Source organism: Coregonus lavaretus, assembly GCF_964263955.1.
Source record: "Coregonus lavaretus genome assembly, chromosome: 5".
NCBI lineage: Eukaryota > Metazoa > Chordata > Actinopteri > Salmoniformes > Salmonidae > Coregonus > Coregonus lavaretus.
Genome location: NC_139992.1, coordinates 43,903,157 through 43,916,185, shown reverse-complemented (window position 1 = coordinate 43,916,185; position 13,029 = coordinate 43,903,157). Strand labels below are relative to the sequence as shown.

General features: G+C 45.9%; 1 pseudogene across 1 annotated transcript; it reads left to right on the top strand.

Annotated features, from left to right (window-relative positions):
- The first annotated feature begins 11,645 nt into the window (after nucleotides 1-11,645).
- On the top strand, nucleotides 11,646-12,224 carry LOC311129268 (troponin T, cardiac muscle-like; annotated as a pseudogene). Its single transcript has one exon. The product of its transcript is annotated as a troponin T, cardiac muscle-like (transcript).
- The last annotated feature ends 805 nt before the right edge of the window (nucleotides 12,225-13,029 follow it).

Genomic DNA, 13,029 nt, shown 5'->3' with positions numbered 1-13,029 from the left:
GAGAGAGGTAACATTGTACAACTTCAGGACAAACAGTGTACACACACCTGTATTGACAAGTATCATTATGTGCTGCTGCTGTGTCTAAAATTATATTTACAGTGCCTTCAGAAAGTATTCACACCTCTTGACTTGTTCCACATTTTGTTGTTAAAGTCTGAATTTAAAATTGATTAAATTGAGATTTAAAAAAAAGCAGACATTGAATATCCCTTTGAGCATCGTGGTTATTAATTATATATGGGGCGGCAGGTAGCTTAGTGGGTAAGAGCGTTGTGCCAGTAACCGAAAGGTCGCTGGTTCTAATCCCCGAGCCGACTAGGTGAAAAATCTGTCGATGTGCCCTTAAGCAAGGCACTTAACCCTAATTGCTCCTGTAAGTCGCTCTGGATAAGAGCGTCTGCTAAATGACTAAAATGTAAATGTAAATGTAAATTACACTTTGGATGGATGGTGTATGAATACACCCAGTCACTACAAAGGTACGGGCGTCCTTCCTAACTCAGTTGCCAGAGAGGAAGGACACTGCTCAGGGATTTCACCATGAGGCCAATCGTGACTTTAAAACAGTTACAGTTTAATTGCTGTGATGGGAGACAAATGAGGATGGATCAACAACATTTTTGTTACTCCACAATACTAATCTAATTGACAGAGTGAAAAGAAAGCCTGCACAGAATAAAATATTCCAAAACATGCATCCTGTTTGCAACAAGGCACTAAAGTAATACTACAAAAATACAAAGTGTTATGTTTGGGTCAAATCCAATACAACACATTACTGAGTATCACTCTCCATATTTTCAAGCATAGTAGTGGCTGCATCATGTTATGGGTATGCTTGTAATTGTTAAGGACTGGGGAGTTTGTCAACAAAACAAAAAAAGGGAATGGAGCTAAGCACAGGCACAATCCTAAAGGAAAACCTGGTTCAGTCTGCTTTACACCAAACACTGGGAGATGAATTCACCTTTCAGCAGTACAGTAACCTAAAACACAAGGCCAAATCTACACTGGAGTTGATTACCAAGAAGAGAGTGAATGTTCCCGAGTGGCCGAGTTACAGTTTTGACTTCAGGCAAGACCTGAAAATGGTTGTCTAGCAATGATCAACAGCCAATTTGACAGAGCTTGAAGAATTTGGAAACAAATGATGGGCAAATGAACCCATAAAGACTCACAGCTGTAATCGCTGCCAAAGGTGCTTCTACAAAGTATTGACTCGGGTGTGAATAGTTATTTAAATGAGCTATTTCTGTATTTCATTTTCAATAGATTTGCAGAAATGCCTGCTAATATGTTTTCACTTTGTCATAATGGGGTATTGTGTATAGATGGGTGATACAAAAATCTATTTAATCCATTTTGAATTCAGGCTGTAACAAAATGTGGAATAAGTCAAGGGGTATGAATACTTTCTGAAGGCACTATGTATTTTTTGCAGAGCCATGGCACTGCCGTATTTGATACACTGCCGATTTTGCAGGTTTTCCTACTTACAAAGCATGTAGAGGTCTGTAATTTTTATCACAGTGTATGATTTTTAAGTAATTAATTTGCATTTTATTGTATGACATAAGTATTTGATACATCAGAAAAGCAGAACTTAATATTTGGTACAGAAACCTTTGTTTGCAATTACAGAGATCATACGTTTCCTGTAGGTCTTGACCAGGTTTGCACACACTGCAGCAGGGATTTTGGCCCACTCCTCCATACAGACCTTCTCCAGATCCTTCAGGTTTCGGGGCTGTCGCTGGGCAATACAGACTTTCAGCTCCCTCCAAAGATTTTCTATTGGGTTCAGGTCTGGAGACTGGCTAGGCCACTCCAGGACCTTGAGATGCTTCTTACGGAGCCACTCCTTAGTTGCCCTGGCTGTGTGTTTCGGGCCGTTGTCATGCTGGAAGACCCAGCCACGACCCATCTTCAATGCTCTTACTGAGGGAAGGAGGTTGTTGGCCAAGATCTCGCGATACATGGCCCCATCCATCCTCCCCTCAATACGGTGCAGTCATCCTGTCCCCTTTGCAGAAAAGCATCCCCAAAGAATGATGTTTCCACCTCCATGCTTCACGGTTGGGATGGTGTTCTTGGGGTTGTACTCATCCTTCTTCTTCCTCCAAACAGGGCAAGTGGAGTTTAGACCAAAAAGCTCTATTTTTGTCTCATCAGACCACATGACCTTCTCCCATTCCTCCTCTGGATCATCCAGATGGTCATTGGCAAACTTCAGACGGGCCTGGACATGCGCTGGCTTGAGCAGGGGGACCTTGCGTGCGCTTTAAACTGAAATCTGTGTTGCACAGGATGCTTGTTCTGATGCTATTGCTATTTTAATATGAGGCTCCGTACTGGCCTTAATAATTATGTGACTCTTAGTTGTAGGTACTGGCTGGCAATCTTCAGGGGTGAGTCTTAGGCTGTGGAGTGCAGGGACACTTTCGAAATCCTTCCATTCTCTGTCGCCAAGTCCAACCCCTGTACTCTGACATTTTGCTGTCCCCTTTTGTAGAAAAGGCTACATATTCACTAAGAGGAGCAATCTCCCACGGCACAATGGTTTATTGGAATTCCCAGTGTTCATGGTGGACACCCGTGGACAACGCACAGCACCAGTCTGTCCCTGTCAATTATCACATACCACATTTGTCCTTTTGCACTCCTAACTCAAAAGCTGGATATTTCAGTGCTGAACACTATATATTATATTGTTGCCGTCAGTGCCCGAGATGTAAACATTGAGAAAGCAATTACTTTGTAATCCACTCAATGCTGAAAGCTGCCGTCTTCCATTGTAAGAATGTTTTAATTACATTCCGAAGTGGAGACGGGGCAGTGTTTAGGAATTGTTCTTGTTGGAAGTTGTATTTTTAGGGCCCAGCTTTCCTTGACTGGTGTTTTTGTCAGCACTCAAGGATGATCAGTTGAAAGCTTGCGCTCAAATAGTATTTACTATGGGAGGGTAGTCTTTGGCTGGCAAAATGGAAGATGTTTATTACATTTCTTTCAGAGTGCATTTCATTGAGCAGCAGTCGGGAGAGGACGTGTTTTTCTCTAGCTCTCTAGCTCTCTAGCTGGAGGTAAGCAAACTTCTCATTTGGTGTTGAGTATAGCTTAACCATGCATTAGATCGTAGGTTGGTAGTTAGTTGTAGTTAGGTATTGTATTTATTATAGGTTAGTATTGTTGTTGTTGTAGGTTTCCGTAGGTTATTGTAGGTTAGTATCGAAGCACGAGGCTAGCTAGCTAGCGGGTAGCTACTGGTAACGATTAGCTGTCCCACTGTTAAATGTGCTTCTAGCCAACGTTTAATTTTTGCTGCGTTCTGCGTTATGTAAGGAACTAGACACGGACATGAATCATCTGTTTAGTGTGCTAACACACTCTTGGCAGTTTGTTGTAACCAAGTATTGGTGCTAATTGTGTGTTAATGGATGCTAGCTTGCTAGTCAGCTACGGCGTCATAGCTAGGTATCGTGGGTAGCTACTGTGTCTTGGCAGTGTCTTCCGCCGTGCCGGCTGTAGCACGAAGCGAGCTAATTAGCCGTTTTTTCGAACAGAGTCAGAGTCAACACAGTAGCCATTGTGTGCCGGGTGTAGCACGAAGCTAGCTAGCTAGCCGTTCTTAAAACAAAGCCAACACAGTGGCCATTGCTAGCTACCCAGCACGACCTAGCTACCCAGCACGACCAGCGAACGGTACGGTAGCAGCTAATTACAATATACTTGTCCTAGCTAGCCAATGTTGAATCATTGCTGCGTCATGAAAGGAACTTGACACAGACACGAATGATCTGTTTAGTGTGTTATCACACTATTGGTGGTTTGCTGTGACCAAGTGTTTGTGCTTGGCTGTGTGTTACTGGATGCTGGCATGCTGGTTAGCTAGTTAACACACTATTGGTGGTTTGTTGTGAGTATTTGTGCTTAACTGTGTGTTAAACTGTGTGTTATTGGATGCTAGCATGCTAGTCAGCTATGGTGTCATAGTTGGCTAGCTGAATAAAGTGGGTTTGAGTTTATTCCTTTAAACATTGAACAACTGTTCAGTGAAACAATTTTAGTTTCTGAGGTAGAAGTTTTTGGTGAGGGAGGCCCCCCTCTCTCCTCTCCCAGATGCTTAGCTCATTTCATTCCGATCTCCTCTGCATTTTTGTAGCCATTTGCTACAGCCTGTCAACTATGCCTCTGCCTATCCCTGTTCTCTCGTCTCTGCACAGGCTACACAAACAACGCACAACATCGCGCGGCTGCTGCCTCTCCAACCTGGTGGTCCCTGCTCGCACCCCTCACCTGGAGTTCCAGGTCGCAGGCAGCCTCTGGAACTGCCGTTCTGCTGCCAACAAAGCTGACTTCATCCCAGCCTATGCCAACCTCCAGTCCCTCGACTTCCTGGCGCTGACGGAAACATGGATCACCACTGAAAACACGGCTACTCCTACTGCCCTCTCCTCGTCTGACCATGTGTTCTCGCATACCCCGAGAGCATCTGGTCAGAGGGGTGGTGGTACAGGAATCCTCATCTCTCCCAAGTGGACATTCTCAATTTTTCCCCTAACCCATCTGTCTATCTCCTCATTTGAATTCCATGCTGTCACAGTCACTAACCCATTTAAGCTTAATATCCTTGTCATCTATCGCCCTCCAGGTTCCCTTGGAGAGTTCATCAACGAGCTTGACGCCTTGATAAGTTCCTTTCCTGAGGATGGCTCACCCCTCACAGTTTTGGGGGATTTCAACCTCCCTATGTCCACGTTTGACTCATTTCTCTCTGCCTCCTTCTTTCCACTCCTCTCCTCTTTTGACCTCACCCTCTCACCGTCCCCCCCTACTCACAAGGCAGGCAATACGCTTGACCTCATCTTCACTAGATGCTGCTCCTCTACTAATCTCACTGCAACTCCCCTCCAAGTCTCCGACCACTACTTTGTTTCCTTTTCTCTCTCGCTCTCCTCCCACACTACTCACTCTGCCCCTACACAGATGGTAATGCGCCGCCGCAACCTTCGCTCTCTCTCTCCCACTACTCTCTCCTCTTCCATCCTATCATCTCTTCCCTCTGCTCAATCCTTCTCCCTCCAATCTCCTGATTCTGCCTCCTCAACCCTCCTCTCCTCCCTTTCTGCATCCTTTGACTCTCTGTGTCCCCTATCCTCCCGGCCGGCTCGGTCCTCCCCCCCAGCTCCGTGGCTTGACGACTCACTGCGAGCTCACAGAACAGAGCTCCGGGCAGCGGAGCGGAAATGGAAGAAAACTAAACTCCCTACCGACCTGGCATCTTTTCACTCCCTCCTCTCTACATTTTCTTCATCTGTTTCTGCTGCTAAGGCCACCTTCTACCACTCTAAATTCCAAGCATCTGCCTCTAACCCTAGGAAGCTCTTTGCCACATTTTCCTCCCTCCTGAATCCTCCTCCCCCCCCCCCCACCTCCTCTCTCTCTGTGGATGACTTCGTCAACCACTTTGAAAAGAAGGTTGACGACATCCGATCCTCGTTTGTTAAGTCTAATAACACTGCTGGTCCTGCTCACACTGCCCTACCCTATGCTTTGACTTCTTTCTCCCCTCTCTCTCCAGATAAAATCCTGCGACTTGTGACTGCAGGCCGCCCAACAACCTGCCCGCTTGACCCCATCCCCTCCTCCCTTCTCCAGACCATCTCCGGTGACCTTCTCCCCTACCTCACCTCGCTGATCAACTCATCCTTGACCGCTGGCCATGTCCCTTCCGTCTTCAAGAGAGCGAGAGTTGCTCCCCTCCTCAAAAAACCAACACTCGACCCCACTGATGTCAACAACTACAGACCAGTATCCCTTCTTTCTTTTCTTTCCAAAACTATTGAGCGTGCCGTCTTTAGCCAACTCTCTTGCTATCTCTCTCAGAATGACCTTCTTGATCCAAACCAATCAGGTTTCAGGACTGGTCATTCAACTGAGACTGCTCTTCTCTGTGTCACGGAGACTCTCCGCACTGCTAAAGCTAACTCTCTCTCCTCTGCTCTTGTCCTTCTAGACCTGTCTGCTGCCTTTGATACTGTGAACCATCAGATCCTCCTCTCCACCCTCTCCGAGATGGGCATCTCCGGCGCGGCTCACTCCTGGATTGCGTCCTACCTGACCGGTCGCTCCTACCAAGTGGCGTGGCGGGAAGCTGTCTCCGCACCACGTGCTCTCACCACTGGTGTCCCCCAGGGATCGGTTCTGGGCCCTCTCCTTTTCTCCCTATACACCAAGTCACTTGGCTCTGTCATATCCTCACATGGTCTCTCCTATCATTGCTACGCTGACGATACACAACTAATCTTCTCCTTTCCCCCTTCTGATAACCAGGTGGCGAATCGCATCTCTGCATGTCTGGCAGACATATCAGTATGGATGACGGATCACCACCTCAAGCTGAACCCTGGCAAGACGGAGCTGCTCTTCCTCCCGGGGAAGGACTGCCCGTTCCATGATCTCGCCATCACGGTTGACAACTCCGCTGTGTCCTCCTCCCAGAGTGCGAAGAGCCTAGGCGTGACCCTGGACAACACCCTGTCGTTCTCCGCCAACATCAAGGCGGTGACCCGCTCCTGCAGGTTCATGCTCTACAACATTCGGAGAGTGCGACCCTGCCTTACACAGGAAGCGGCGCAGGTCCTGGTCCAGGCACTTGTCATCTCCCGTCTGGACTACTGCAACTCGCTGTTGGCTGGGCTCCCTGCCTGTGCCATTAAACCCCTACAACTCATCCAGAATGCCGCAGCCCGTCTGGTGTTCAACCTTCCCAAGTTCTCTCACGTCACCCCCCTCCTCCGCACACTCCACTGGCTTCCAGTTGAAGCTCGCATCCGCTACAAGACCATGGTGCTTGCCTATGGAGCAGTGAGGGGAACGGCACCTCTGTACCTTCAGGCTCTGATCAGTCCCTACACCCAAACGAGGACATTGCGTTCATCCACCTCTGGCCTGCTGGCTCCCCTTCCTCTGCGGAAGCACAGCTCCCGCTCAGCCCAGTCAAAACTGTTCGCTGCTCTGGCACCCCAATGGTGGAACAAGCTCCCTCACGACGCCAGGACAGCGGAGTCACTCACCACCTTCCGGAGACATTTGAAACCCCACCTCTTTAAGGAATACCTGGGATAGGATAAAGTATTCCTTCTAACCCCCCCCCCCCCCCCCCCCCCCCCCCAAATTGTAAAGTGGTTATCCCACTGGCTATAGGGTGAACGCACCAATTTGTGAGTCGCTCTGGCTAAGAGCGTCTGCTAAATGACGTTAATGTGCCCTTGAGCAAGGCACTTAACCCTAATTGCTCCTGTAAGTCGCTCTGGTTAAGAGTGTCTGCTAAATGACTAAAATGTAAAATGTAATGTAAATGTCAAGCATTTCTTTATAGTTTTGTTATTTATTTAAATGTATTTTAAGGGCAAATTGATACAATAAATGAGGATTAGCAGTGTGTCTATGTACAAAGACAGAGATACTAATTTGAGGTGTCAATTATCAAAGTGAACATATTTCAAATACAGTGAGGGGAAAAAAGTATTTGATCCCCTGCTGATTTTGTACATTTGCCCACTGACAAAGAAATGATCAGTCTATAATTTTAATGGTAGGTTTATTTGAACAGTGAGAGACAGAATAACAACAACAAAATCCAGAAAAACGCATGTCAAAAATGTTATAAATTGATTTGCATTTTAATGAGGGAAATAAGTATTTGACCCCCTCTCAATCAGAAAGATTTCTGGCTCCCAGGTGTCTTTTATACAGGTAACGAGCTGAGATTAGGAGCACACTCTTAAAGGGAGTGCTCCTAATCTCGGCTTGTTACCTGTATAAAAGACACCTGTCCACAGAAGCAATCAATCAATCAGATTCAAAACTCTCCACCATAGCCAAGACCAAAGAGCTCTCCAAGGATGTCAGGGACAAGATTGTAGACCTACACAAGGCTGGAATGGGCTACAAGACCATCGCCAAGCAGCTTGGTGAGAAGGTGACAACAGTTGGTGTGATTATTCGCAAATGGAAGAAACACAAAAGAACTGTCAATCTCCCTCGGCCTGGGGCTCCATGCAAGATCTCACCTCGTGGAGTTGCAATGATCATGAGAACGGTGAGGAATTAGCCCAGAAGTACACGGGAGGATCTTGTCAATGATCTCAAGGCAGCTGGGACCATAGTCACCAAGAAAGCAATTGGTAACACACTACGCCGTGAAGGACTGAAATCCTGCAGCGCCCGCAAGGTCCCCCTGCTCAAGAAAGCACATATACAGGGCCGTCTGAAGTTTGCCAATGAACATCTGAATGATTCAGAGGAGAACTGGGTGAAAGTGTTGTGGTCAGATGAGACCAAAATCGAGCTCTTTGGCATCAACTCAACTCGCCGTGTTTGGAGGAGGAGGAATGCTGCCTATGACCCCAAGAACACCATCCCCACCGTCAAAGATGGAGGTGGAAACATTATGCTTTGGGGGAGTTTTTCTGCTAAGGGGACAGGACAACTTCACCGCATCAAAGGGACGATGGACGGGGCCATGTACCGTCAAATCTTGGGTGAGAACCTCCTTTCCTCAGCCAGGGCATTGAAAATGGGTCGTGGATGGGTATTCCAGCATGACAATGACCCAAAACACACGGCCAAGGCAACAAAGGTGTGGCTCAAGAAGAAGCACATTAAGGTCCTGGAGTGGCCTAGCCAGTCTCCAGACCTTAATCCCATAGAAAATCTGTGGAGGGAGCTGAAGGTTCGAGTTGCCAAACGTCAGCCTCGAAACCTTAATGACTTGGAGAAGAACTGCAAAGAGGAGTGGGACAAAATCCCTCCTGAGATGTGTGCAAACCTGGTGGCCAACTACAAGAAACGTCTGACCTCTGTGATTGCCAACAAGGGTTTTGCCACCAAGTACTAAGTCATGTTTTGCAGAGGGATCAAATACTTATTTCCCTCATTAAAATGCAAATCAATTTATAACATTTTTGACATGTGTTTTTCTGGATTTTGTTGTTGTTATTCTGTCTCTCACTGTTCAAATAAACCTACCATTAAAATTATAGACTGATCATGTCTTTGTCGGTGGGCAAACGTACAAAATCAGCAGGGGATCAAATACTTTTTTCCCTCACTGTAGTTGTAGGAAGGACTTAAATCTTCAGGGAATTTGAAAAGATTATACACAGCTTTGGTGTTCTTGCAAATGGTATTTTATATATTGTGATGATGTGCTTTGCTCTTGGATGTGCTCACCTGTAAGCTCTGTAAGTCATAGTGGAAAAATGAGTTTCTAGATGAATGTACTTCAGTCAAGATGAGGTGGTTATGACATAATGTCATAAGTGAGGTGCCCCAATTACAATGTCTGGTGTTCGGAATCTAACAATGAAGTGCTACTTTAACTGGCAACAAGCTTTTCAATGGGTTATCTTTGGTGCATGACCCATATATGTGCTTGATGACAGCTTTGCACACTCTTGGCATTCTCTCAACCAGCTTCATGAGGTAGTCACCTGGAATGCATTTCAAGTAACAGGTGTGCCTTGTTATTTCATTTCATTTCATTTCAGTCATTTAGCAGACGCTCTTATCCAGAGCGACTTACAGTTAGTGAGTGCATACATTATTTGTTTATACTGGCCCCCTGTGGGAATCGAACCCACAACCCTGGCGTTGCAAACGCCATGCTCTACCAACTGAGCTACATCCCTGCCGGCCATTCCCTCCCCTACCCTGGACGATGCTGGGCCAATTGTGCGCCGCCCCATGGGTCTCCCATGGGTTGTTAAAAGTTCATTTGTGGAATTTCTTTCCTTAATGCCTTTGAGCCAATCAGTTGTGTTGTGACAAGGTAGGGGTGGTATACAGAATATAGCCCTACTTGGTAAAAGACCAAGTCCATATTATGGAAAGAATAGCTCAAATAAGCAAAGAGAAACGACAGTACATCATTATTTAAGACATGAAGGTCAGTCAATCTGGAAAATTTCAATAACTTTGAAAGTTTCTTCAAGTGCAGTCGCAAAAAAACATCAAGCGCAATGATGAAACTGGCTCTCATGAGGACCGCCACAGGAAAGGAAGACCCAGAGTTACCTCTGCTGCAGAGGATACGTTCATTAGAGTTACCAGCCTCAGAAATTGCAGCCCAAATAAATGCTTCATAGAGTTCAAGTAACAGACACATCTCAACATCAACTGTTCAGAGGAGACTGCATGAATCAGGCCTTCATGGACGAATTGCTGCAAAGAAACCACTACTAAAGGACACTAATAATAAGAAGAGACTTGCTTGGGCCAAGAAACACGAGCAATACCATTAGACCGGTGGAAATCTGTTATTTCGTCTGATGAGTCCAAATTTGAGATTTTTGGTTCCAATCGCCGTGACTTTGTGAGACGCAGAGTAGGTGAACGGATGATCTCCGCATGTGTGGTTCCCACCGTGAAGCATGGAAGAGGAGGTGTGATGGTGTGGGGGTGCTTTGCTGGTGACACTGTCGGTGATTTTATTTAGAATTAAAGGCACACTTAACCAGCATCATTTGTTTTTACTACAGGACAATGACCCAACACACCTCCAGACTGTGTAAGGGCTATTTTACCAAGAAGGAGAGTGATGGAGTGCTGCATCAGATGACCTGGCCTCCACAATCCCCCGACCTCAAGCCAATTGAGATGGTTTGGGATGAGTTGGACCGCAGAGTGAAGAAAAAGCAGCCAACAAGTGCTCAGCATATGTGGGAACTCCTTCAAGACTGTTGGGAAAGCATTCCAGGTGAAGCTGGTTGCCAAGAGTGTGCAAAGCTGTCATCAAGGCAAAGGGTGGCTACTTTGAATAATATAAAATATTAAATATATTAGTATTTGTTTAACACTTTTTTTGGTTACTACATGATTCCATATGTGTTATTTCATAGTTTTGATGTCTTCACTATTATTCTACAATGTAGAAAATAGTAAAAATAAAGAAAAACCCTTGAATGAGTAGGTATGTCCAAACTTCTGACTGGTACTGTATATTTATTGATATAGTGACTTAATTATATGTTTATTGATATAGTGACCATTCATTATATATTTATTGATATAGTGACCATTCATTATAAATTTATTTATATAGTGACCATTCCACCATTAAACTATTATTCTTCACTTTTCTAAACTCAAATTAGGACACTTAATCTCTTAGATTATTTGATCACTGTGACTTTTTTTATGGGTGTACTTACCATGTACTTCTTCTCCATCTTGATGACCAAGTGTATAAATAACCCCATAGTATATGAGTAAGAACTTCACTTGATGCCTACAACAATCATGCTGTGAGCATGACGCATACATTTGATTGTGGGCTTGAAGGAGAGCACAGGTTTGAGTGGCACCTGAGTGCATCTGTTGTGCGTTTGAAATAGGGCACTCCGATTGTCCTTAGAAAGGAATGATGGGGAGAGTCTGGGGGGGTTCAGGGGAGGGGTCAGACATCTCTGCTAGACAGTGGGGTTTGGTCACATGATCAGGGTAAACCTTTTAAAGAGCCCAAGCAGCCGGGCCGGAAAGTTCACTTCACTTCGCCTCTTGACTGTTGGGGTACCAGCTGGTCTCTGTGTGTGTCTCTCTGCTGGTCTTTCTTCCTTGACTTCAGAGGCAGGCTTAACATCATGTCTGACACAGAGGATATTGTGGAGGAATACGAGCAGGAGAAGGAGGAGGAGGAGGAGCTGAACGAGGAGGAGGAAGTAGAGGAGGCACCTGAGGTGGAAGAGGAGGCTGAAGAATAGCAGGAGGAGGACGAGGAGGATGAGGAGGAGAGGGAACACGTGGAGGGGAGCGAGGGGGAGACCAAGCCACGGACCAAGTACATTACCAACATCGCTCCTCCCAAGCTGCCTGACGGCGAGAAGGTAGACTTTGATGACCTCCACTGCAAGAGGCTGGAGAAGGACTTCAATGACCTGCAGAGCCTGATCGAGATGCACTTCTCCAGCCGCCAGAAAGAGGAGGAGGAGCTGGTGGCCCTCCGCAGCCGCATCGAGTGCCGCCGTGCCGAGCAGCAGCGTGTGCGCGCTGAGCAGAACATTGAGCGCCAGGCCCGTCTTGCTGAGGAGCGGACCCGCCGGGAAGAGGAGGCCAAGCTCCGCGCCGAGGAGGATGCCAGGAAGAAGAAGGTCTTCTCCAACAAGGCGTTCGGCGGCTACATACAGAAGGGGGACATGAAGAAGGGCAAGCTAAATGTTTGAATGCTGTTAATACAGTTTTGATTGATTCTAATAAAATGTGTGAATGTTAGGTGCAATTCTGGTCATTATTCTACCTAAGGATGCTTTGTAGCTGGTTAGGTAAATTCCTCTCTTTCTACTGTGAGGGTTACTGAAACAGTCATATGCAAGACGTCTTGCCAAAGGATAATGTACTACATTGCAAAATGTTATTTTTTTACATTAACATACACCTCATGAATGTTTATTTGTTTGTCTTGGTCCATTTCTAAGGGTTGAAATGTGGAGCGTGCCTGACAGGTGTGGCACAAATGGAACCATAAAGAGCTCATTTAGTCTCTGCCATGCTAAGGATGGGGAATGCAGTTGTATTGACCTGCAGAGTCTTGGCCAAAAGGAGTTCACTATGGGTTAAAGGAGCCCACCATAGAAATATAATTCAAATTCCTAAAAGGGGTATCCCAATTCAAGTCAATGGGTGGCTGTTGGGTGGACTGGCGGCCATATTGGGTGGACCCATAATCCATAATTCTATTTCTATGGAGCCCACCATCTTAACTGCCCCTCTGGGTGATAGATGGCATTCCATTGATGGGTGTTTATAGTCAGGCATCTCAGGGGCCATCCACCTTCAATCAACAGGAGACATAATGGATGTATCTATGGTACTCAATGGCAATGATGTACTGTAGATGATACATATCAATCCATTATATGAGGCGGTATAATTTACTCAACCAATTTTTGTGCTAAACAGTATTAACAAAGATATTATCAGCTGTACTTACACTACTGAGAAGTTATTTAGCTGGAGTTGCGTCATGCG